Source organism: Mus caroli, chromosome 13, assembly GCF_900094665.2.
Source record: "Mus caroli chromosome 13, CAROLI_EIJ_v1.1, whole genome shotgun sequence".
NCBI lineage: Eukaryota > Metazoa > Chordata > Mammalia > Rodentia > Muridae > Mus > Mus caroli.
This window is the reverse complement of record NC_034582.1, coordinates 33,168,408-33,190,081: the sequence shown is the minus strand read 5'-3', so window position 1 is coordinate 33,190,081 and position 21,674 is coordinate 33,168,408. Positions and strand designations below refer to the sequence as shown.

The following is a 21,674-nucleotide window of genomic DNA, read 5'->3' as shown; positions in this document are numbered from 1 at the left end:
GTGGGTCTAGTAGGGTAGGAACAGGAGAAAAGGGGCTTTCTTCACTTATGCTGTGTCTGTTTCAAAGGACAAGCGCACCTTGCCGGCGGGTGATGTTCTCCGCTAAAGGTGACCCAGAACTCAAACTCGATTTGCCGTACTTCTCCAAACGTCATCTAGACAAGACTCGTTTATGGTAAGAAGAACCATGTGGTAGTCTCTCCTGTTTAAGAACAGATTTCTAGTTGGCTGCAGTGGTGGAGGTACAGGTATTATCCTAGAACTCTTAAGTAGACACAGAGGAGGACCAGGAGAAACAGACCATCCTAGGCTATCTTAGAGAACTCCCCACCCACCTCAAACCCTCAAAAAAAAAAAAAAAATCGGTTTTCCTGTATTCAATCTTCTGCCGCTGAGCCGAGTGTCTCTGACTTCCTGAGACAAACCTACACAGACAGCCCTTCCAGAACAAGGACCAAGTGAATCTTAGCTGTTTCAAATGATCTTTTACTTATGTATTGTATGTATGGGGGGCAGCAGGGGGATGTGTAGATGTCTGGGTGTGCACAGACCACAGGTTATATGTGAAGGCCAGATCAGTCCACTCCTGCCAGCCTATTGCTCAAACCCAGGCTGTCACGTTTCTCGGCCCACACCTTTAACCACTGAGCAATCCTGCCATCTTTCTCCCCACTGCTCTTGAATATCGTAACACAACCAGTGCTAATCTCTGCCTCCCCGGCATACATATAGCATTCCCTCCTCCTCTTGGGTATAAGATGCTATGGTCATATGATCACAAACCATCTCCCCTCCACTGCAGAGCATGAGGACAGTCACCGCTCACATGCCACCCTTACCCACTGCTTCACCAAGTGTCACTTCAAAAAAGAAAAAAGTGTGTACCAGTTGTCTGTTCATGTTATTTATTAATCCTTTTCGATACTTTGCTTTATGACTGCAAAGCAAATCCCTTAAATTAAAAGCTAAATGGGGAGCAGCCCAAAACTCACAGTCTTATATAATGATCTTGGTTACAACTTATTTTGAAACTCCGAAAATACCTTTTTGCCAACTTTTCATTGGAAATGGTAAAGAAATGTCTTGTCTTTAGAGGATAAAATAAGATTTGAAATTTCTGCCGGGTATGATGGCACACACCTTTAATAATTACTGTTCTGGAGGCAGAGGCAAGAAAATCTGAGTTCAAGGCCATAGTGAGACTATCCCCCAAAAAGAAAAAAAAATTATGCAAAGCCATCAGAGAAAAACTACATGCCATTTCCAATGTTTGAAACCAACCATGAAGCATACACTAAGGTATGTTTTGTTAAATCAAGGCTGAATTAACATTGAAGCTGGGCCTTTCTTACTGAACCATAGGACCATGTGTATTTCAAATGAGCTTTGTGGATATATTCTAAAATAAATCTGCTTTTGACTCGCTGGACATTAAGGACACATGGGCTAGAGATGTGGCTTGGTGGCAGAGAACTTGCCTGCTTGCCAGAGAACTGCTCCATTCCTCAGCGTTCCAGAACCAAGAAGCAAGAGAGTACCCAGCCCCGTCTCCCCTTCTAACTGCCGGACACAACAAACACTGTACTGTACAAAACACTTTTCTGTGGAAAACGTAGAAGTCTTTTTGTTGTATATAATTAAAAAAAAAAAAAAAGGCAAGGTCTTACTATGTAGCCCAGGCTAGCCAATAATTAATTCTCTTATGGACCAGGATGTCCTTGAACTTAGAGATCGGCATGCCTTTCTTGGCTCAAAGATGCGTACCACCATGCCTACCAGGCTAGCAAATACTCCAAGATCAGTCAGTCAAGATAAAGGTGGCTCTGGGCTCACGGAAGGACAGAGATAGCCTCAGGATGTGTATCATGAGGAACTTCTGAGCAAAGCTTGCTGGGATTCCGAAGCATTCCCCCCAATATTTTATCAGTCTCAAGAGCTTTTCCACAGAAAGCTTCCACTTCATCGCCAGGCAACAGGTAGGGTGAGGAGATGTACCTCAGATATGCTCGCGCCCCCAAGTCTGTTAAAGAACATCAAAATAGGGGCTTATGCGTAGACTGTCCAAAAGTGGCTTCATGAGTTTGTCGCCAAAACTTGGCTCCTGAAGGAACTATTGACAATCGCGATAGCCATCACAGGGCAACTATCTAGTGAACAACACTTACAACCAGCTCAGATGCCAAATCCACACAGAGGCTAGATCCACAGCTCAGATGCCAAATCCACAGAGAGGCTAGATCATACTGGGGTATGGGCCTCTCCGAGGCCCCTCAAACATTGTTCACAAAGTAAGTATCTAAATTTCCCAGTTTTAAATTTCAAATTTTATTATTTTTTTTTCATTCCTGCTGAGCATCTGCTAAGCTACTGTTTATTCTGAGAAAAGGGGGGTGTGGAGCCCAGGCTGGCCTTGCCATTATGTAGCAGAACTCTTGATTTTCCTTGATTTGCCTCCATCTCTTTTAAAGTGTGAGATAGAATTATAGGCGTTGGCTAGAAAAGGTCTCCACATCCTCCGTTCAGTTCTTTATCAAATAAGGAAGAAAAGTTGTTTTAGCTGTGATGGGATTCATGGACCGGTGATGTAAAAACTTACAGGATCCCAAACAAGTGATGGAAAACTGTGTACTCCCCACAATGTGGGACCAGAGCTGCCTTGGGCGTGCCAGGGTTGTCCCATGGAATGTTCAGGCTTCACCAATCAAGACTGAGAATATCTGGGCGGTAGCGGTGCACGTCTTTAATCCCAGCACTCAGGAGGCAGAGAGGCAGGCAAAGATCTTGGAATTCAGGGCCAGCCGGTTGTCTATAAAGCTAATTCCAAGGACAGCTGGGACTACACAGATAAACTCTGTCCAGGAGAATCAAGGCTGGTAATGGTGAATTAGCCATCATCCTTGGGGCTTTGTGGGCTGACCTGGGGTGAGTGGCCTCAGAGACAAGCACTAACCAAATCTGGAGCGCTAGTAAGCCATCTCTGAGAGGCCATCTGATGAGTGGGCCCAACTCAGGCTCCAGGGGGTGGCTCTGCAGCCCAGCCACAGCAGTGAGGCAGATACGCCCTCCCCCGGGGAAGCAAGAGTCCTCCCTAGGAGGTGAGGACTTGCTGCTCAGCCCTGGAACCCCATGGAACTTGCTGGGAGTCAGATTGCAGCGCTTCCCTTCATGGCAAGAACACAGGGGACACGCCTGCGTGCCAGCCTCCAGTGTGTACCAACTCAGCGGAAAACACTCTGTCTGCTTCCAAAAAGATTGCTGTCAGCTAGGGAGAGAGGTTAACAGAGTAAAACCCGAAGACGGCCTGGTTGATGGGTGGCCCGTCAGAGTATATACCAGACAGACAGCCACTACACCGGAACAAGTTCCTGCTCCCTTGTGGAATTCTCTTAAATCTTTGTCTTTGGTATCTATCTGAAGCTCTAAGGGAGAGCCTAGGATACACACAGAAGACACACAAGTTTAATGTCAAGGAAAATATTGATGCAACCATCTAAGATGGTGGAGGTATCATGTGACCAAGAGCATCACGTGACCAAGGGCCTTTGTGTGGTTCATGTCATGAAAGGAACCCTGATTTGAGCAATCCAGAGGGTCCCAGCTCGGATCTTACCTGGAGCTTCATCCCTTGAGCCCTTTGCTCATAAACGAAACAAGTATCACTAAAATGAGTGAAAACCCACCAGCTCTTCAAGCCTGTGTAAAGGGCTGGTAAGATGGCTCAGTGGGTAATGGTACTTGCCAGCAAGCCAAACAACCTGGGTTCTATCCTAGGGACCCTCATTGTTAAGAGAGAACTAATGGTTCCCATGCTGTCCTCTGATCTTCACACATGTGCTAGAGCATGAAGGCCCACACTCAAAATTAAGTGTAACTTAACTCCTCTGAATACTGTTCAGAAGCTCAGACCACGGACAACAAATTGTTCCTGCTCCCTTAAAGATGAGGAAATTAGAGAGGCAACAGAAGAGAAGAGAGAAGAAAGCCACTCCTACTGGTCCCCATTAAGATCCTACTTCACAAATCCCTCTCATGAGACCTCTCATGCTTCATCTATGCCAGGCACATACTTCTTGACCAAATAAACATTACAGGTAAACAAAAATGTTTTTTTTTAAAAAAGGAAAAAAAAAAGTGAATTGATTTTTAAAAGAAAATTTCCTTCCTAAGTTTTTCTTAGCCCCACATTTCAGTCTCAGAGAATTAGAAAAGCTGGTGACAGAAGCCACCCAAGTCTCAAGGTCTCTGGGACATTCCTACCTTTTGTCACACTTGAGTCCAAGGATGTGCCCATTTCTGCATCCACAGGAAGAGTTGTCAGGAACTAGCTCTCTAGCTGCTCTGCAGGCACAAGGTGAAATCCACCTGTGTGATGATCTCTTCTTTGGTAGGTAGGCGTGGCCCCCAAAATGCTAATTTCAAAATGCCACTCCCTGGCCTGGCTTTTACAACTTGCTCTTAGGTACCTCACAGGCAGATGCTGCAGCCTTGCCTGCCTGCAGCTCTTTTATCATGCAGTCTTTGAATTCTTGATTTGTTTTGTTTTTTCCTTCCTTAGAGACATTCCCTCTTCCAACCCCAGGGCCTTTGAGAAAGTTGTTCCCCAAAGGACTCTCTTTCTATGGTCTTATCAGGTACTTGCACAAATGTCAGCTTTTCACAGGATTTTAATCCTGACCTGTCACCCAGAATCCTCCACTGACCCACAGTCCTCTGTCATATTAACTTCTACCACAGCTATCAATGGTGTGTTGCCAGACATGCCTGCCTGTATGCAGTATGCTGTATAGCCACTTCGAGGCTATAAGCTAGGGTAGGTGTCTTTCTCCCCCACAATAAAGCCTGGATGACTAGCCCTGTCTTCACATAGGGCATAAATATTTATGTCTATTAAAAAATACCAAAACAAATACCATGGGATTTGTAATAAGTGATGCAGACCTGACTGAATGGATACTGCATCCCCTGATACAGTATTTGGTTTCGTTGTCCTTAAGACAGATCTCTGGCCGGGCGGTGGTGGCGCACACCTTTAATCCCAGCACTCGAGACAGAGGCAGGTGGATTTCTGAATTCGAGGCCAGCCTTGGTCTACAGAGTGAGTTCCAGGACAGCCAGGGCTACACAGAGAAACCCTGTCTCAAAAAACCAAAAAAAACAACAAAAAAACAAACAAACAAAAAAACGACAGATCTCTGTGTAGACCAGGCTGGCCTCATACTCACAGAGATCCTCCTGTTTCTCTCTCCCAAGTACTAAGATTAAAGGTGATGCCCAGGCTGATGCAATCTTTAAAGAGGGCTGTGAAGCCTCAACTTAGCTCCCGGAATACTGTTCAATGGAACCTGATTTTCACAATGTAAATACAAATGAAGGGGCGAAGGGGCGTGCCCTTGCCAAGCATCTGCAAGGTATTGCATTCATCACCAACAATGCACTCCATCTGTAAATATCCAGTTCAGAGATGTGTAAACTTAGCATCCTTTCTTTAAATCCTACTTGGAATTCAGGTGTGGTACTCCATATCTGAGATTCTAGCACTCAAAATTAAGCAGGAGAAGCTCCCAGCCAGGACTATACAGTAAAATCCTGCTTTGTGCCTCAAAAAATAGAATTACATAGTAACATGCATATAAGTATGTATGCATGCATGTTTCAGGGTAAGGCTATAACTCAGAGGCAGAAGTACTTCCCTAGCATGTGCAGTGCCTGAAATTCATTACTCAGCACTACATACAAAGGTAAGTTATACTAGATTTCAAACTTCAAGTGCTTAGCCAAATACACAGATTTAATTAACCACTCTATGGGACCCATTTGGAGATGTTCACCAAACACTTCTATAAAAATCATTCTCCAAACAATTAAATGTCTTATAAAAGAGAAAATGGCTCTTCAAAAATTTTACTTTCATTACTGGAGAGACGGCTTGGCAGGTAGAGCCCTGGCTGCTCTTCTAGAGGATCCAGGTTCAATTCCTAGCACCCACATGGTGGCTCGCAACTGCCTGGAGCTCCAGTTCCAGGGGATCTGACACCCTCATACAGACACACATGCAGACAAAGCACCAATGTGTACTAAATAAGAATTAATAAATTATTATTTTTTTAATTTTTTACTATCTAATCCCAGCACTCCTAGGCAGAGCAGGATCTCAGTTTGAAGCCAACCTGGGCTACACAGATAAGTCCAGAACAGTCAGAGCTGCAGAAGGAAAACCCTGTCCCAAAAAACAAAACTTTTAGTTTCTGACTGCATCTAGCAGATCTGTTTGAACTATGGCTTCATGACTTATGTACATGACAGGAGGACAGAGCCATGTCCTCGCACACATTTGGCAGTATGACAATAATCTTTGATTGTTTCTTCAGGATTTTGCTGTATAGTCCTGGCTGGGAGCTTCTCCTGCTCAATTCTAAGTGCCGGGATCTCAGATATGGAGAACCACACCTGAATTCCAAGTAGGATTTAAAGAAAGGATGCTGAGTTTACACATCTCACGTAAACCAGGCTGACCCTGAACGTCCTACAGAGGATAACCTTGAATTCCTGATCCTTCTTCTATCTCCCAAAATCTAGGATAACCGAGATAAGTAAGCTACCATGCCTGAGGCAATCAAGACTTCATCCTCATAAAGGATGCTGTAAATGTTTGGCTTTTTGGTGATGTGTTTTCTCTCTCTCTCTCTCTCTCTCTCTCTCTCTCTCTCTCTGTGTGTGTGTGTGTGTGTGTGTGTGTGTGTGTGTGTGTGTGTGTGTGTGTTTGGGTTTGTTTGTTTATTTTTTGAAACAGGCTCTCACACTCCAAGCTTGCCACAAACTAGCTATGGAGCTGGGCGTGACCTTGAACTTTTGATCCTCCTGTCTCCAGTTTCTGAGTTCTGAGTATGCCATTCAGGGCTTCTGGATGGAAGCTAAGCAAGTGCTCTACAAACTGAGCCCTCATGCTGGTTTTGATACCCCCCCCCAATTCAAGAACATCTATTGCTAAACAGAGTGCCCATCTTCTTTTTTTTTTTTTTTTTTTTTTTGTTTTTTTCGAGACAGGGTTTCTCTGTAGTCCTGGCTGTCTGTCCTGGAACTCACTCTGTAGACCAGGCTGGTCTCAAAGTCAGAAATCCGCCTGCCTCTGCCTCCGGAGTGCTGGGATTAAAGGTGTGTGCCACCACACCCGGCGAGTGCCCATCTTTTCGTTTCTTTTTTTTCTAAAAAAATTTTTTTATTTATTTTTATTATATGTAAGTACACTGTAGCTGTCTTCAGACACCCCAGAAGAGGGAGTCAGATCTCATTACGGACGGTTGTGAGCCACCATGTGGTTGCTGGGATTTGAACTTCGGACCTTCAGAAGAGCAGTCGGGTGCTCTTACCCACTGAGCCATCTCACCAGCCCGCCCATCTTTTAAAGACAATTTTGAGATGATTTTCATATTCAAAAGCATCTTGTTTCATAGCAGTTCCCTTCAGCATCAAGGGCAGTTCCCCTGAAACCATGAAGGGTCATTACTATGGCCTAGAACTAATAGCTACGGAGCATGTGTATGCATACACAGGCAAATAAAGGAGGAATGAAGGGCCAGCCATATCCTCTGGGTTTCTGGTTTGGTGTTTTGTTTTAGGTCCAAGAAGTAGTGGGGGGTGAGAGGGAAGAAGTTGAATTATACACAGACCAACACTATTAACTCACACCACTAATGAAGCAAAACTCTAACTAAGCAGAGAAAATGGGCCCACTCCTTGGAGCTCTGAAATGATGTGGTCTTTGATCTGCATGCTCATCTCTCCTATTTAATGTAAACTTTAAACCAAGAGCCATGAAAAGTGCTATAATTAGTAAAGCCCCTGGTGCGACCGTTTTTTAGAGCAACCAAGCATTCACAAATTTTTTTTTTCTCTCTCTCTCTCTTTACTGAGACAACTTTTATTTTAGGATTTTTGAACATCCAAGTCTTCCCCCCACCAATGTGCACCTAGAACCGAACCGTGGTATGAGGGGCGTGCAGAAAAAGAAACAAAACGCGTGTCTGTTTCCTTCACTGAATCTGCAGCTCTGTTTAGGCCTCGGCTCCAAATTACATATGGCTCTTCTCCAAAAACTTTTGGGGTTTGTATCATAACTCAGCACACGCTAAGGCATGAGCACCAACTAAGCATCAACAATCAGGGTAGGTGCTAGGGACAGGGTGTGTGTGTGTGTGTGTGTGTGTGTGTGTGTGTGTGTCTGTGTCTGTGTCTGTGTGTGATGTTCCTGAGGTGGGAAAACACTAGGGGTAGAGGGGAGGCTGTAAGGAGGACCTAACAGTCCCCAAATGACAAAGTTTTGAGAAAAAAAAAAAAATTAAGAAAGGATTTTAGCTGGAGACACAGCAGAAAGAACAACCCAGGTAAAAGCAGAGAGAAATTACTCAGAAGGGCAGTGGTTTGAAGCATGGAGCTGCAAGAGCAGAGGCTACAGAACACACGTAGAAGCAGCTGATGGAGGAAGGTCCTTGTGGGCCATGTGGAGACACTTGGATCTCTTCCTGTGGACACAAGGAGCCAAGGACTGTTTTGAGGCACGCAAGACAATGCACGCCACTCTGGACAACAGGGCAGGGCGAACAGCAGAAAGGAGGAACTGGGCACAGGAAATTAACTTAAGAGGCATTTGCAACACCCTTAAGGGGTTCTGCCCAATGTGGGGCCAGCCACGGAAGACAGTGGGATGCCTGGCCTGGCTGCCTGAGGACACCAGATCTTTCTGATCCCTTTCTAGAAGGGGAGGGAGATTGGCTTTCATTTTTTACAAGTACCTGCAGGGCGAGGTGCCTGAAGGGCCCAGCTCTGGCAAAAGCTGTAAAAGTAGAAAGCTGGGAGTTGCCAGTTCATAGGTTGAGGGCAGGAAAACACCCAAGTGCTGGATGGAACAGGACCCATCCCCAAGCAAGGTGTCTGCTAGGCTGTGGCACTGAGTACCCGGGGTCCAGAGGCACACAACACAACTGGAAGCTCAGAGCATCACAGTCCTCCCTGTTCTGGAACACTGGCTCCTTTACTCTCCCCAGGACTCGGGGGCCTTGTCTCCGGTCTGAGTGAGACACACTGAGCAGTGGTAGAGAAAAACCAGGGTAAGGCTGTAAGCAAGTGATACTTGTGTCCCCTGACACTTCTAGACATTTCCAGCTGGGGTCCCATACAAACAAGCACTTCCTTTCTCCCCTCCATCCCTGGGCCCCCTCCTCGTTCCCTCCTCATCCTGTCTTGCCATGGGATAGCCCACCTTTCTCCCTAGAGGAGGCACCTGAGCCAAAGGCTCAGGAAAGCTGCCCTTGAATAAAAGATAGATGATTACATAAGAATTTTACAAAAATCTGAGAAACAAAACGGAGAAAGACTGTGAATGCCCAAAAGCATCAAGCAAGTAGGGGCTAGTTCAAACACTTAAAAAAAAAAAAAAGTTATGTACTCCACATAACTTACAAAATGAGGGAACCTGACAGAAGGGTGGCTGAAAACATGATGGCAGAGTTGAGCCATCTACAGGGGCAGCTTCCTGTCAGTGAACCAAGGTTGTTTTAGAAGCAGATGACTCCTGGGACTGTCTTACTAACAGGGTTTTTCAAATCTACTTAACAGTCCAGTAGGCAACCACTGCTCCACCCTCAAACTGTCTGTGATACTTTGAACCTGCCAACCGAGCTCCCTTACGGGCATGTAATAAAGAGCTTACCTGCTGCTGTATGGAATTTCTCCACACAGAATACATGCGATATGGAGTGTAACCCCCACCCCCCAACACCCTCTTGGTGGTACGAGTGATCTGATCGAGGGCTCTGGACATACTCAGAGCAGAGCTGGGTCCTAAGTCCTACTACTGGAAAGTAGGGGTTTTTTTTCTACCTTGGCTCCTGGATTTCTGAGGCTGAATGGATAATCAAGTCTCCACTGCATGGGGGGTGGAGGGAGGCTGCCCTGACCACTATAGGAAGTATAATGGCATCTCTTGTCCCTATTGCTTAAAGGCTATAAGGACCATCCCTTTGAAGAGTAAGCCCTGAGCTTGGCTCCTGTCTTCCTCCTCAAGCCCATCCCCAAGTGAACCCCATTAAGAGGGATCTGCTTGTCCTGTCTGTCTGCTCCCCACACTGGAAGCAAAAGGTGCAGTCCCCACCCCACCCCCATTGAGAGAAACTTGTAGGTAAATTCAGCTAAAGGTAAAGGAACCAACCCGTACAAAGTTCTGGAAAGGAAATCTGGAATGGATACCCACAAAGCTTCCTGAACTCAAAATATACCACTCACTTCATTTATAGGTTTTTGACTTTCTGGAACATTCCTTTTATCCTTTCCAACAATGCTGGGAGGTAGAAGAGGCGTGCGTGCGTGGATAACCGCATCCCCATCGGTAGCAGCGCAGCCAATGGGCTTTGTGCTTGTTTACTTCCCTCGCGCCTTCAAATTCAAGCGGAGAATTACTTCCAAAAGGGCCTGACCTTATTTTAAAACACCACCACAGAAAGAGACACCCACGGTAAATATTAAATGCTAAGTCCTCAAAGCCAAGGTTCCTCCAATCAGCATCTGTTTTCAGCGCTGGCCTGAAGTTAGGAATCAGGGGTCAGGATGAACCTAGCTGTAAATCCCTGTTGTTCTGAGTGTAAACTTAAGAATTTTAGCTAACCCTCTTCACAATCAGAGGCTGACAGCTTAAAAAGCTGGGGGGGGAGGGGGGTGAAAGCTAGGGGGGGAGAGGGGGGTGTAAAGGCAACTCAACTACCTGTCAACCACTTTTGTAACAATCCTTCCCCAGTCTTGGAAAAGGGGGGTAAAAGGATGAAATACCAAGCAAGCTCAGGGGAAAAACAAATAGAGCATTTAAAAGCTTTATCTAATTACCCCCACGGAGACTTTTTTCTCTTTCAGTCTGGCTGTCTGACAAAACCAGTGGGGGATTTCATTCTCCCTCTCCAGCCGGTGAGCTGGTGAGCCTCAAGGAGCCTGCAGGTGAATCGCCACAGAAGCAGCCAGTCCCTAGGCCCTGGCCTTCAGAGACGTTTTCAAATGCTCTCAGCATTAGTGGCCTGATTCACACAGAACAAACAGTCTCCGCCCTCCCACTGCTTTGTCTGAGGCACCTATTCACAAGCAGTCATCTTTACTGATGGGCAGACAGACTGGGTAGGTAACCTGCAGCCTGCAGGCTCATCGAACCAGGGATGCTAGCTCACAGCTCCCTGGACCCTCCTCCCTCCCCTCCTCCCTCCCCCTCTTCTTCAGCTGCCCAGGAGTGGGGTGAAATCTCCAGGCATGCTCAGCTGCCCTTCAGACCTTGTTGGGCACCCAAGGGACGTGACAAGAGAGACCTTGAGAAAAGCTGGGCTGATGACACAGCCCAAGGAGACTGACTGCTAACTAGGAAAGGCTCCTCCCCATCTTCCTCATTCTTCTACCTCTGCAGTAAAGAAAACACCAGCAGCCAGGTTTCCCTTCCTTGGTCTGCTTGCTTGCCATGTGGGAGTGGGGGAAGTTAAAAGTAAATGATGCATTTCAGAGAGCACATCTTATACTTCCCTCCGGGTTCAGACGGTACACCTTTTACCTCGGATCTACCCCCACCCCCTACCCTCACCCCTGGGCATGGAAACCATTCTCTGACCCCTGCATGCATTTCAGAGAGGTACTTGATTGTTCCCACCCTAGAAGCACAATCTAAATCTAAAAAATTGAGGGGGAAAAAGAGAGAGAGAAAACCTATCAATCTTTTAATTACATTTGAATATAAAAATATGACTCAAGGAGGCCGGCTTGATAGGTCAGGAAAACACGCATAACCTTGAGGCAGGGAAGCTGCTGGCTTTGCAGCAGGCCTGCCACCCAACAGAAGCGAGGGTTTCCTTCCAGCCACCAGCTTGCATCTTATCATCATGAAAAACTTCACAAACCTTGAAACACTAAGACAATACACAAGTCATAATACTTTTGCCTTCTAACATCTGTTCAGTCCTTCCAAATATATTCTAAACCTAGAGGACTTAAAAAAAAAAGATTATCTATGAGCTGGGTTGAACAGACAGAGCCAGAGAAGTAGGGTAACATGGACCAGGAACAGCCACATCCACAATCTAATCTAGGAGGAGAGCAAGCTATTGTCCTCTCATCAGGAGGGACTATATTGTAGTTACTATTGATACTATATTGTAGTTACTATTGATACTATATTGCACTTCTATCTTTTGAATGCAAACGTTTAATAAAATACAATGGCAAAAACATCACTTTGTGGATTATGTAGAATTTCCAAAACAAACATAAAAATCCTTTATTAATGCAAAAGCAGGTGAAGTTATACGTGAATAACAAAAGGGAAGTTCTACCTCTTCACAGACAAGAAAGTCACCCCAGACAAGCTGCCATTTGACACCACAGCAAGGAGTCAAGAGAATACTGAACTTCAATTAAAGACACTTACAAAAGGAAGATTATTTGAATATAATAACAAAAACAAAGACCAACTTTAACATACTACCTTCCTAGATCAAAGAACATGGAAGATTCAGAAATTAATTAAACCTAGTAGGTAATGTAAAACAGGGAAGGACTCCCTTTCAAAAAAGCTTCAGTTAATTTTAGCATCCTTCTGTTTAGCTGCTTAGCAACCCTTATCCTATGACCTTCTAAGCACCACCTACTTTTCAGAAGGATAATGAATAAAAACATCAAAAGGACCCACTTCTAGCTGCTTCTAGAGAGCCTGTTTAACCAATTTCTGTAAAAGTTTATATTAACTATGTCACTCAAAACCCTAAGAGGATAGAATTTTTTTTTCAACTTCATTAACCAGGAAATTTACTTAGCTGAAGCTGTTAAGTGATGTTAGCGAATGGGCACACAATAGAAAGAAAGACTTCCAAACTGACCTAGGAAGTGAACTAATACAGCAGCAGGTTAAAACAGAAAAGTGAAACAAACAAACAACAAAAAGCAACCCAGAAGCTGTTTGCTAATAGCTGCTACCTAGTACCTGACTTAGGGGCAGAAAAGCAATAAACAGCTGTTGATCAGATGAGGACTAACACACTTCATTCCCCTCCCCTTCCTACCTGTACTGGATGCAAATCATCTCTCTCAAATGGCTCTGCCTGAAGAAATCTAAAATAAAGGCCCCTTCCATCAAAAGGTCACTTGCTTGATGACGTAAATGGTTAGGAATGGATGCACCACCACCTGTAACCGGCTGAGTCAGACAAATGTTCCCCATCACGTCCACGGCAAGGGTTATCCTGTCTGGAGTTTCTGATGAGGAGGAATAAAGCGGTATCCAGGGAAACGGCCGAGAATAATATTCCATGTACCACTGAGCATCAACAGCATTTCTTAAGTGAGTAAAGCATTTCTTAAAAAACAAAACATGCTGAAAAGACAGCCAGCCATCTTACCGTAAAAATATGTTGTAAGACAGAGACAGTGCAACTTAACCCAAAAATAAACGGAGAAAGGGAAAATAATTAAATCAAAGTACCCCTCTCTCCCTTTCTTTTGTAAAAATTGGGGAGGTTTTTTTTTCACACATTTAAAACTTGATTAGAGCCATTCAAATGTTTAATTCAGTGTAATCAAATACATCAAAGGAAGACCCATCAGTAGGTACCCCAATAGGCAGAGGTAAAAACAAACAAACAGCAGCTCTAAACCTCTAAAACGAGTCCACCCTTGCACGTGTTTGAAGAGTATTCTGAACTCTTTCCGAAAAAAACTCTATGGATTCTTTTAGGGCGTACAGAATTTTCTTAGGAGTTTTAACCAAGACCTTAACCTCCAACTCAGACTTCCGGGTTAAATTACAAACGATACCTGCCTGCTCATGAAAGCATCAAACTTAGAGGATGTTAAAAGCTATCAACACATTCTTTTCGTGGCTGTTCTCATTTCTCCACCTTCCACTCCAATTATCTATTGCACAACAACTCGCACGCAGACACAGACCACCATATTATCTGAAAAAGGAATCTCACAACCAAGGGATGCACAAGCAACAAGTGAGCCTTTGCAGAACCATTTGCAAGAATACTTTGCCAACTCCCAACATCTTTATTCAACCAACCTTCTTCCCATAGGCTTTCACAAGGATATGCTTAGCTCTAACTCGAAAACGAGACCGAGTGTTGAGCAGTCTAACAATGGAAACCTGAGGGTAAGGTTTTCGACACCCCGACAAAAGTTGCTTTTTATTCACCCTTGTATCGGTCTCCACCACCACCACCACTACCAGCATCCCCCAAAGAAGAAAATCTCCGAAATGCCCCGAATGAGTGCTGCTGCTGGCTCTGAAGCCGTGTAGAATTTCGTAATGGAATGTGAACTGCTCGTCCGGATCTGGGCTCACGTTCTATCTCTTAACCAGTAAGGAGCGAGGGAGGGCAAATCTGCTGAGCAAGGAAAAATAACTTTCCTCCTCTTTTATAACCCATCACGGATGCACCGCGGACGAGGGCAGCTAGCAACACGCGGCGCCTGTCAAGCGGTCGAGCCCGAGCCCAGTGGGGTCCCCACGCCCCTAGACCTCGGCAGGCTGCCCGCAAGCACCGTAGCCGCGCCCCGCACTCACCCCGGGCCAGAGAGCGGGTCACATCCTCGATGCGACCCTAGCCCTGTACAGAAAACACACCGCCTCCCAGGGAGGGGGCCGGCGACGGGAAGGACCTCCCCTGCTCCTTAGCAACCATTAAGGTCGCAGTTTCCTAAGAGACCGCGAACGGGGAGGGGGCGCGGGGAGCTGGGCCTGATGGGGGGCCCGTGCCTCTCGAAGTCATCAGTGCCCCCTCCCCGGGGGACACCGGCTTCCCCCAACCCCCTCTTTCGGTTGGGCAGGCCGGGGTGTGAGGAAAAAGCGAAGCCTCAGAACTCCAGAAAAATTGGTCCAGCGGGTGGCGGACAAAAGTTTCCGAGCGCGCTCCACAGCTGGGCGGTGGGGCGGGCGCCGGCCCCGCCTCGGATGCTCCCGGCCTCCTTCCTGTGCTCGTGACGGCGCCGGGCGCGAGCCCCCCCTCCGCGATGCAGGCTCGCCCCACGCCGGGGGCTCCCCCAAAGCTCGTACCCAGCCAGCCTCAGAGTCACCAACAATACGCGTCGGCGCGGCCCGGGTCGTCGCCTCCCCTCCTCCCCAGCGACGGTGGTCGCTCACAGCCCCGCCGCCAGCCGGGAACTCGCAGAGGGCTCGGGGCTCCCTGCCGCCCCTCCCGGTCGGCGCCGTCCGCCCGGGAGGATCAAAGTCCGCAGAGCAGGGCGCGGCGGATGCTCCCACCGAGCAGCCCCGAACGCACGGCCCCCGTGCCTGCACCCCGGGTGGGCACCCCCGGATACCTTGCGGCGGCGGGCTGGCTCCGTCATCTCCGTGCTTCCCGACCCGAGAGGGACTAGAAAGTATGTAGGAGAAAAGTTTCCCCTCCCACATGGGGGGGAGGATGTCGGGGGAGAGAGGGCGGAAGATGGAGAGCAGCGCTGGGAAGATGTTTCTGGCCCGCGGTGCGCGCACCATCCGAGTCCCGGCAGGGCTGGTTAAAAATAAACTCGGCGGCGCGGGTCGGGCCGGATTCCTGCGCTCGGACGGCTAATATGGATGCGCATCAGGTCCTGCTGGCGGGGCGCTGCGGCGGCTCGCGCTGGGAGCTGGTTGGCAGAGCCGGCAGCTCGGGAAGGGGAAAGGAGCGGAGGAAGGGGAGGAGGAGGAGGAGGAGCGGCCGGGCGTGCAGCCCGAGGGGAGAGGGCTGCCCAGCTCATCCCGGCTCCCCTACCCCACAGCCCCAACCGAGCGCATGCTGCCAGGGTGCGCGGGTCCTTTCTGCCAAACGCCGAGTTTCAGAAGTACACCGCGCTCTGCACACTTCACCCTCCCCATCCCCAAAAAGTTCTTTAAAAGGTCGCTCCGGCAATGCCCCGGGCATCTCGCAACCACCGGAGTGCCGCAAGCGGGGGACCCGGGACGCGTACTTACGGCCCGGCAGGGTGCTGGGCTCCCAGGCATGATGCGGTGAGGACCGGTGGGCTTCGGGGAGAGAACGAGGAGAGATGCAAACTTGTTCCGGAAAAGGAATCAAAATGGCGTTTCTGGATGTGCAAAGTTCATCAACTCCGCAGTCACTTCCCCTCCTCCTCTTCTCCCATAGGGAGGGAGGTGGGCGAGGAGCTGGCGACCCCGTTGCCCTAGCCGTCTTCCCGGCCCCCGCCTCGGCCCCCCGCCCCGCTTCCTCACCCGCACACTCGGAGACTCGCTCTCCCCCTCTCACCCTGATAAGTAGACACATCACGTGTTGCTCCTGCGAGTCTCCTGGGGACGTGTTACAGAGCTGCCGCAGCAGCCGCGGCTGAACGAGCTGGGGGAGTCGGGAGGACCGCGGTACCCGGCTGTCCCTGTCGTCACCCCCGCCCCAGTTTTAGCTAGGCAACCGCAGTTGCCACAATCCCGGGATGAGTGGAGGTGGAGTTCCCACCTCACCCCCTACAGCAGCCCCAAGTTTGCCCCACGCCCTCCCTAGGCGCCCGGGGCCAGGGGCGGGCCCGGCAGCCGGAGGGGAAGGGTCTCGGCCGCTACAGCTGAGCGCAATTCCGACCCACCCAGCGCTCACTGGTGGCCACTAGCTCCAGACACCGTGCCCCCTCCCCTCCAGCCCCTCATGCCAGTGGCTCTCAGCCCGCGGCTTTCCATCACTTTACAACATGGTTTGTTTCACTATTTTAACAGAGGTAGAGATGCAGAGAGGAGCTTGGGGGGACGCCTAGGAGGCCCGAGAGAGGGTAGTGTGGTGACGGTGGACCCCAGATCCAGCGCTGCTCCCCCTGAATCTGAAAGCGATGTCCCAGCCGCACAGTTCCTTCTGTACGCGGTCCTCGCCCTGCATCCAGGTGGGGCGAGTTAGAGGATGGGGCCGGAGATTAAAGAGCAGGCGCTTCACCCCGCCCCCAACCTCTTGCAGTTTCTCTCCCAGGTTGGTCCTTCCTACCAGCGCAGCGACTTAGGAGAGTGCTTCTCTTCTCTAACAAACGCAAGGGCCCTAGACTTTTATCATTTTGCCTTCTCTTCCACTCTACACACGATGCTTCAGCGAAGGCTGCCTGCCCGCGAGGGGCCTAAGGATGGCGTCTACCGCCACCTTGTCCCCACCCCGCGACGGAATGGCTGGTGCTGTGTCATCCACGTCTCCCTTCAAGGCGTCAGGGAAGCCACATTGCAATATCTCTTTCTCTCAGAGGGCTCCTGTTTCAACTGTGAAAAGCATAGGTTCTCCTGCGAATTTCTCTCCATCCCCGGGGCTCCTGAAGCCACCACACTGCCTTGGCCCAAGTTATCACAGAGCCCAGGGAAACCAGGCCTCAGCTGTGCTTCCTCCATAAAGCAGCTGACATGTTTCCAACCTCCAACCAGTAAGCCAGTTTCTACTTAGGTTCCAAAAGGGACGTGTTCTCGGTTTTGGATATATCTTCAGAATAGTTACCTTCACACACACACACACACACACACACACACATACACACACACACACACACACACACACCAATTCTGAAGATAAAAGCACAGAAAAAAGGACTATAGAGTTATGCACTTGGGACTACTTGGTTGATGTTATACATGCAGAAAGCTTGCTACACGCTATTTGCTATGACCTTTGCCCTAGCTCCACCCCATGGGCTCCTCTTGGAATGCCTGAACACCCTACAGTTGTAAAGCTTATTATGGGCTTTAATTTGAAGTCTTCCTTCGAATGCACTCAAGTTTGGGGGGGGGGGTGGCGACTGACAACAGAAGTGTCTATCTGAGGATAGAACGAACAAATGAAGCCTGGCCAAGATAGAATTCTCTAGAACTAAAGAAAAACAGTTGGACCATTACCCCTGACTTAAGATAAGTAGGCTAAACCACAGGCTGGGAGGGAACTGTTTGACTTCCAGTCATCAAAAATAAGTTTTCAGAACCTGTTACATTTCCCAGGGTCTACTGTTTACTGAGCAAAACTCTATCTGGTGAAACTTTTAGCAGTGACATTTTTTTTTTCCTTTCTCCCCACAAAGTCCCCAGGCTGGCCTTGAACTTATTAGCTGAGGATGACCTTGAACTTATGACCCTAGTATCATTGTGCCCCATTTGTGACATGCTAGCATGGGCTTCCTGCTAGGCACTAAGAGCCTTAGCAACTCCACCTTTCTTTCTTTTTTCTTTCTTTCTTTCTTCTTTTTTTTTTTTCTTTTTGATTTTGTTTTTTTGAGACAGGGTCTCACTCTGTAGCTCTGGCTGTCCTAGAACTCACTATGTAGACCAGGCTGGCTCAGAACGCACAGAGATCTACCTGCTTCTGCCTCCCAAGTGTTGGGATTAAAGGTGTTTGCACCACTCACTGTCTATGCCTCCTGCCACATCCATCCTGTCTCCCAAGTGCTATCAAATATTGTTTTGAGGACTTGTCTGCTGAGAAGATGATGGACTAGTTTTAAAACAAAAGTTTACAAGGTCATCACAGAAATTCTTACTCTTGGGCTTCCAATTTATAAGCTGTCTGAACGAGGAGGGTCGGGATGGGCACTCCAAAAACCACTACCTGTTTACTTGTCTCTTGGTGTTTGTTTCATAGTATTTTTCTTGACACTGGCTCTTGTAGACCAGGCTAGCCTCTTACTCGCCATCCTTCTGTCTTTAGTTCCCAAGTGCTCAGATTATAAACTTGGGTTACCAAGCTGGACCACAAACAGCATCTATATCCAAGTTGGAGTTTTACTTGCAGTTTAGTTTGTTCTGTAAAATACTTTCAAATGTCCAAAGTTCCATGGATTTTCACGGTAAATCTCCATCATTTTTTTTTTTTTTTCCGAGACAGGGTTTCTCTGTGTAGCCTTGGCTGTCCTGGAACTAACTCTGTAGACCAGGCTGGCCTAGAGCTCAGAAATCTGCCTGTCTCTGCCTCCCAAGTGCTGGGATTAAAGGCATGTGCCACCACTGCCCGGCAAATCACCACCATTTTTATACTGTAGATAATTCTGGCAACAAAAAAAGTCACCTTTAGGGTTTATTTTATTTTATTTTATTTTATTCTAATGGGGCTTACTAGCTCATGCCTGCAATCCCAGTGAGTTCCAGGACAGCCTGGGCTATTGTGTAAGAACCTATCTCAAACCACAATAAAACACAATAAGCTACTAAAAAAATTAGATTCTAATGATTGTTCATACCTAGCTAATTAATAAACTTGAAAGTCAACGATCCCATTCAAAGGTTTGTTCAAATGTTGATATCTTTTATACATCAAATATTTACAAAATACCTAATTTTAAAAAGGAAGAATGAGGTTATCAAACCATGGAGAGATGCTATTGCACAGCCACTAAAATGGCACTAGCCAAAAAGTCAGCCAATAAATAAATGTTGGCAAGGAAATTGAAGAATGGAAAAGGGTACAGCCATGTTGAAAACTATTGTGGCAGTTCTTCAATATGTAGTGACCATAGGACCCAGCAGTTTTACTAAGTCATATATTAAAAAAATGAAAATATATGTTCAGCCAGATTTGTACACAAATGTCCATTTTGACATTAGTCATCATGGTTTAAACGGTAAATAAGAATATGAAGGTTGTTGAGATGGATCCAAACCCCCACAGTGGAGGGAGAGAAAGCACTACACAAAATTATCCTCCAGCCTCTACCTGGGCACCAAAGTACATGCAGCCATGCCTGCACATATGTGAACACACACAACAACAACAAGTGGAACTTAGCCAGCCATGATGGAACACCCTTTTAATCCCAGTGCTCAAAAGCAGAGGCAGAATTATTACTACAAGTTCAAAGACAGCTAGAGCTATCGATATAGGCCTATCTCAAAACAAAAGCAAACAAGCAAACATAGGAGGACTGAGAGATGGCTTAGTGTTTAAGAGCATCAGCTGTTCTTCCAGAGAACCAGATTTCAGTTCCCAGTACCCACATCAGGTAGCTCACACACAACTGTTTATAACTCTAGCACCAGGCACCGGGAGCTCTGATGTCCTCTTGTGGCTTCTGAGGGTACCAGCACAAAACATACATATAGACACACATACCCATCAAAAACCAACAAAAAGAGCAACTGGTTGATATATATATATATATATATATATATATATATATACACACACAAGAAGAGATAAAAGCACTGTTGCAGCATACTATGGGCCTTGTCTGTTATCCTGAGTATCCTGATAGTAAAGGTTCTAGGATGAATGGATTAAAACATGGGACAGGAATTGAAGGTGATGGGGCACAGTTAAGTGAGATTACAACATAGAATTTTTCAGTATCAGTACCCAAGTTGAGGAGCAAAGGGAACTCTTAGAGAAAAAAAAAAAAAAAAACAAAACTGTCAGAAAAAGATCTGATAGAATTGGGGAAATGGAGAAAATGGAGATAGAGAAATCAGGACCAAGCATGTGCCTGAGGTAAATAAGAGAGGAAAAAATGAGGAGAGGTGGGAGCCTATTTGAGATAGAAGATAACAGAGTAGGCAGACAGTGAGACCTGAGGTGGAAATGAATGGGATATTTCCTTCCTTCTGAGTGGATAATGAAGGAAAGGATGTGGACACTGGGAAGGCTGCCTGGATGAGGTGTCAATGATCTCCAGACTCTCACAAGCTGTGTAGGTGTCTCCCAGGCAGAGAGGAGGAGCCGCGCACACCAGACAGAGAAGTCTGGGAGCAGCCAGCACAAGGGCATGGAGCCACAACACAAGGTCAGTCTCCTGAACTTCAAATACCTCCCTCAGTGACAGCAGCTTGGGAGGGGGAGGGGGAGGCTGAAAGAGATGGGGCAGGAGCAGCAGCCAGGGGGCCCTGCAAACCACTAAGCAAACTTGGACTTCATCCAAGAAAGAGCATACTGAGGAGGGCAGCCAGCTTCCCTCATGGTACTGTGGAGAATGGTCTGGAAGATGACAAGATGAGACAGGAACACTCATTAAGAGTTAGTCGAAGCCGGGCGTGGTGGCGCACGCCTTTAATCCCAGCACTCGGGAGGCAGAGGCAGGCGGATTTCTGAGTTCGAGGCCAGCCTGGTCTACAAAGTGAGCTCCAGGACAGCCAGGGCTACACAGAGAAACCCTGTCTCGAAAAACCAAAAAAAAAAAAAAAAAGAGTTAGTCGAAGAGTTCAACTCCGAGAGAGAAATACTCAGCCACTGTTGCTGAGGTAGAGGGGAGAAAACTGATCCAAGACATTAGGCCACTAGCTGGGCATGGTGACTGACTGGTACATTCTTGGAACCCTCTGAGGTCACAGCATGAGGGTTGTTGTGTACAAGAGAGGGATATATAGTGAGACCCTCTCTCAAGAAAGAAGAAAAAAATAGGCCATAGAATGAAGAGAACCCGGCCAGTTGAATATGGGAGAGAAGAAGGTGAAAGACATTGTAGAGCAGTGGCCAAGAAGTGTGATGTTAAAGAATGGAGGTCACTTCAGCCATGTTAAGGTCACCTGTGTCTAAACGGGGCAGAAACAATACAAAGACAGGAGGGGAGCAGGCAGAATCTGGTAGCTTTGGTCCCTTGATTGTGACTAATGGAGATTCGGAGTCAGCTCACTAGGGCCATGAATTTTGGGCAAGGTATGCATGGAAAAGGATGGGGAGCTGGGTTCAGCACACAGGTCTAGAGAGACAGTAGAAGGCCAACAGACTGAAGGG

At 47.3% G+C, this 21,674-nt stretch overlaps 1 protein-coding gene across 8 annotated transcripts in view; it reads right to left on the bottom strand.

The window, feature by feature from the left end:
* Window positions 1-21,674, bottom strand: part of Rreb1 (ras responsive element binding protein 1) — a 177,610-nt gene that overhangs the window by 111,611 nt on the left and 44,325 nt on the right. For 3 of the 8 annotated variants that reach the window (XM_021179960.1, XM_021179963.1, XM_021179964.1), the window contains exon 1: window positions 15,968-16,273. The exons of 1 other annotated variant lie outside the window; for it this stretch is intronic. The gene's annotated coding sequence lies outside the window, so the exon portion shown is untranslated. 4 more of the 8 variants (XM_029468435.1, XM_021179961.2, XM_029468437.1 and 1 more) reach the window with 4 other exon arrangements.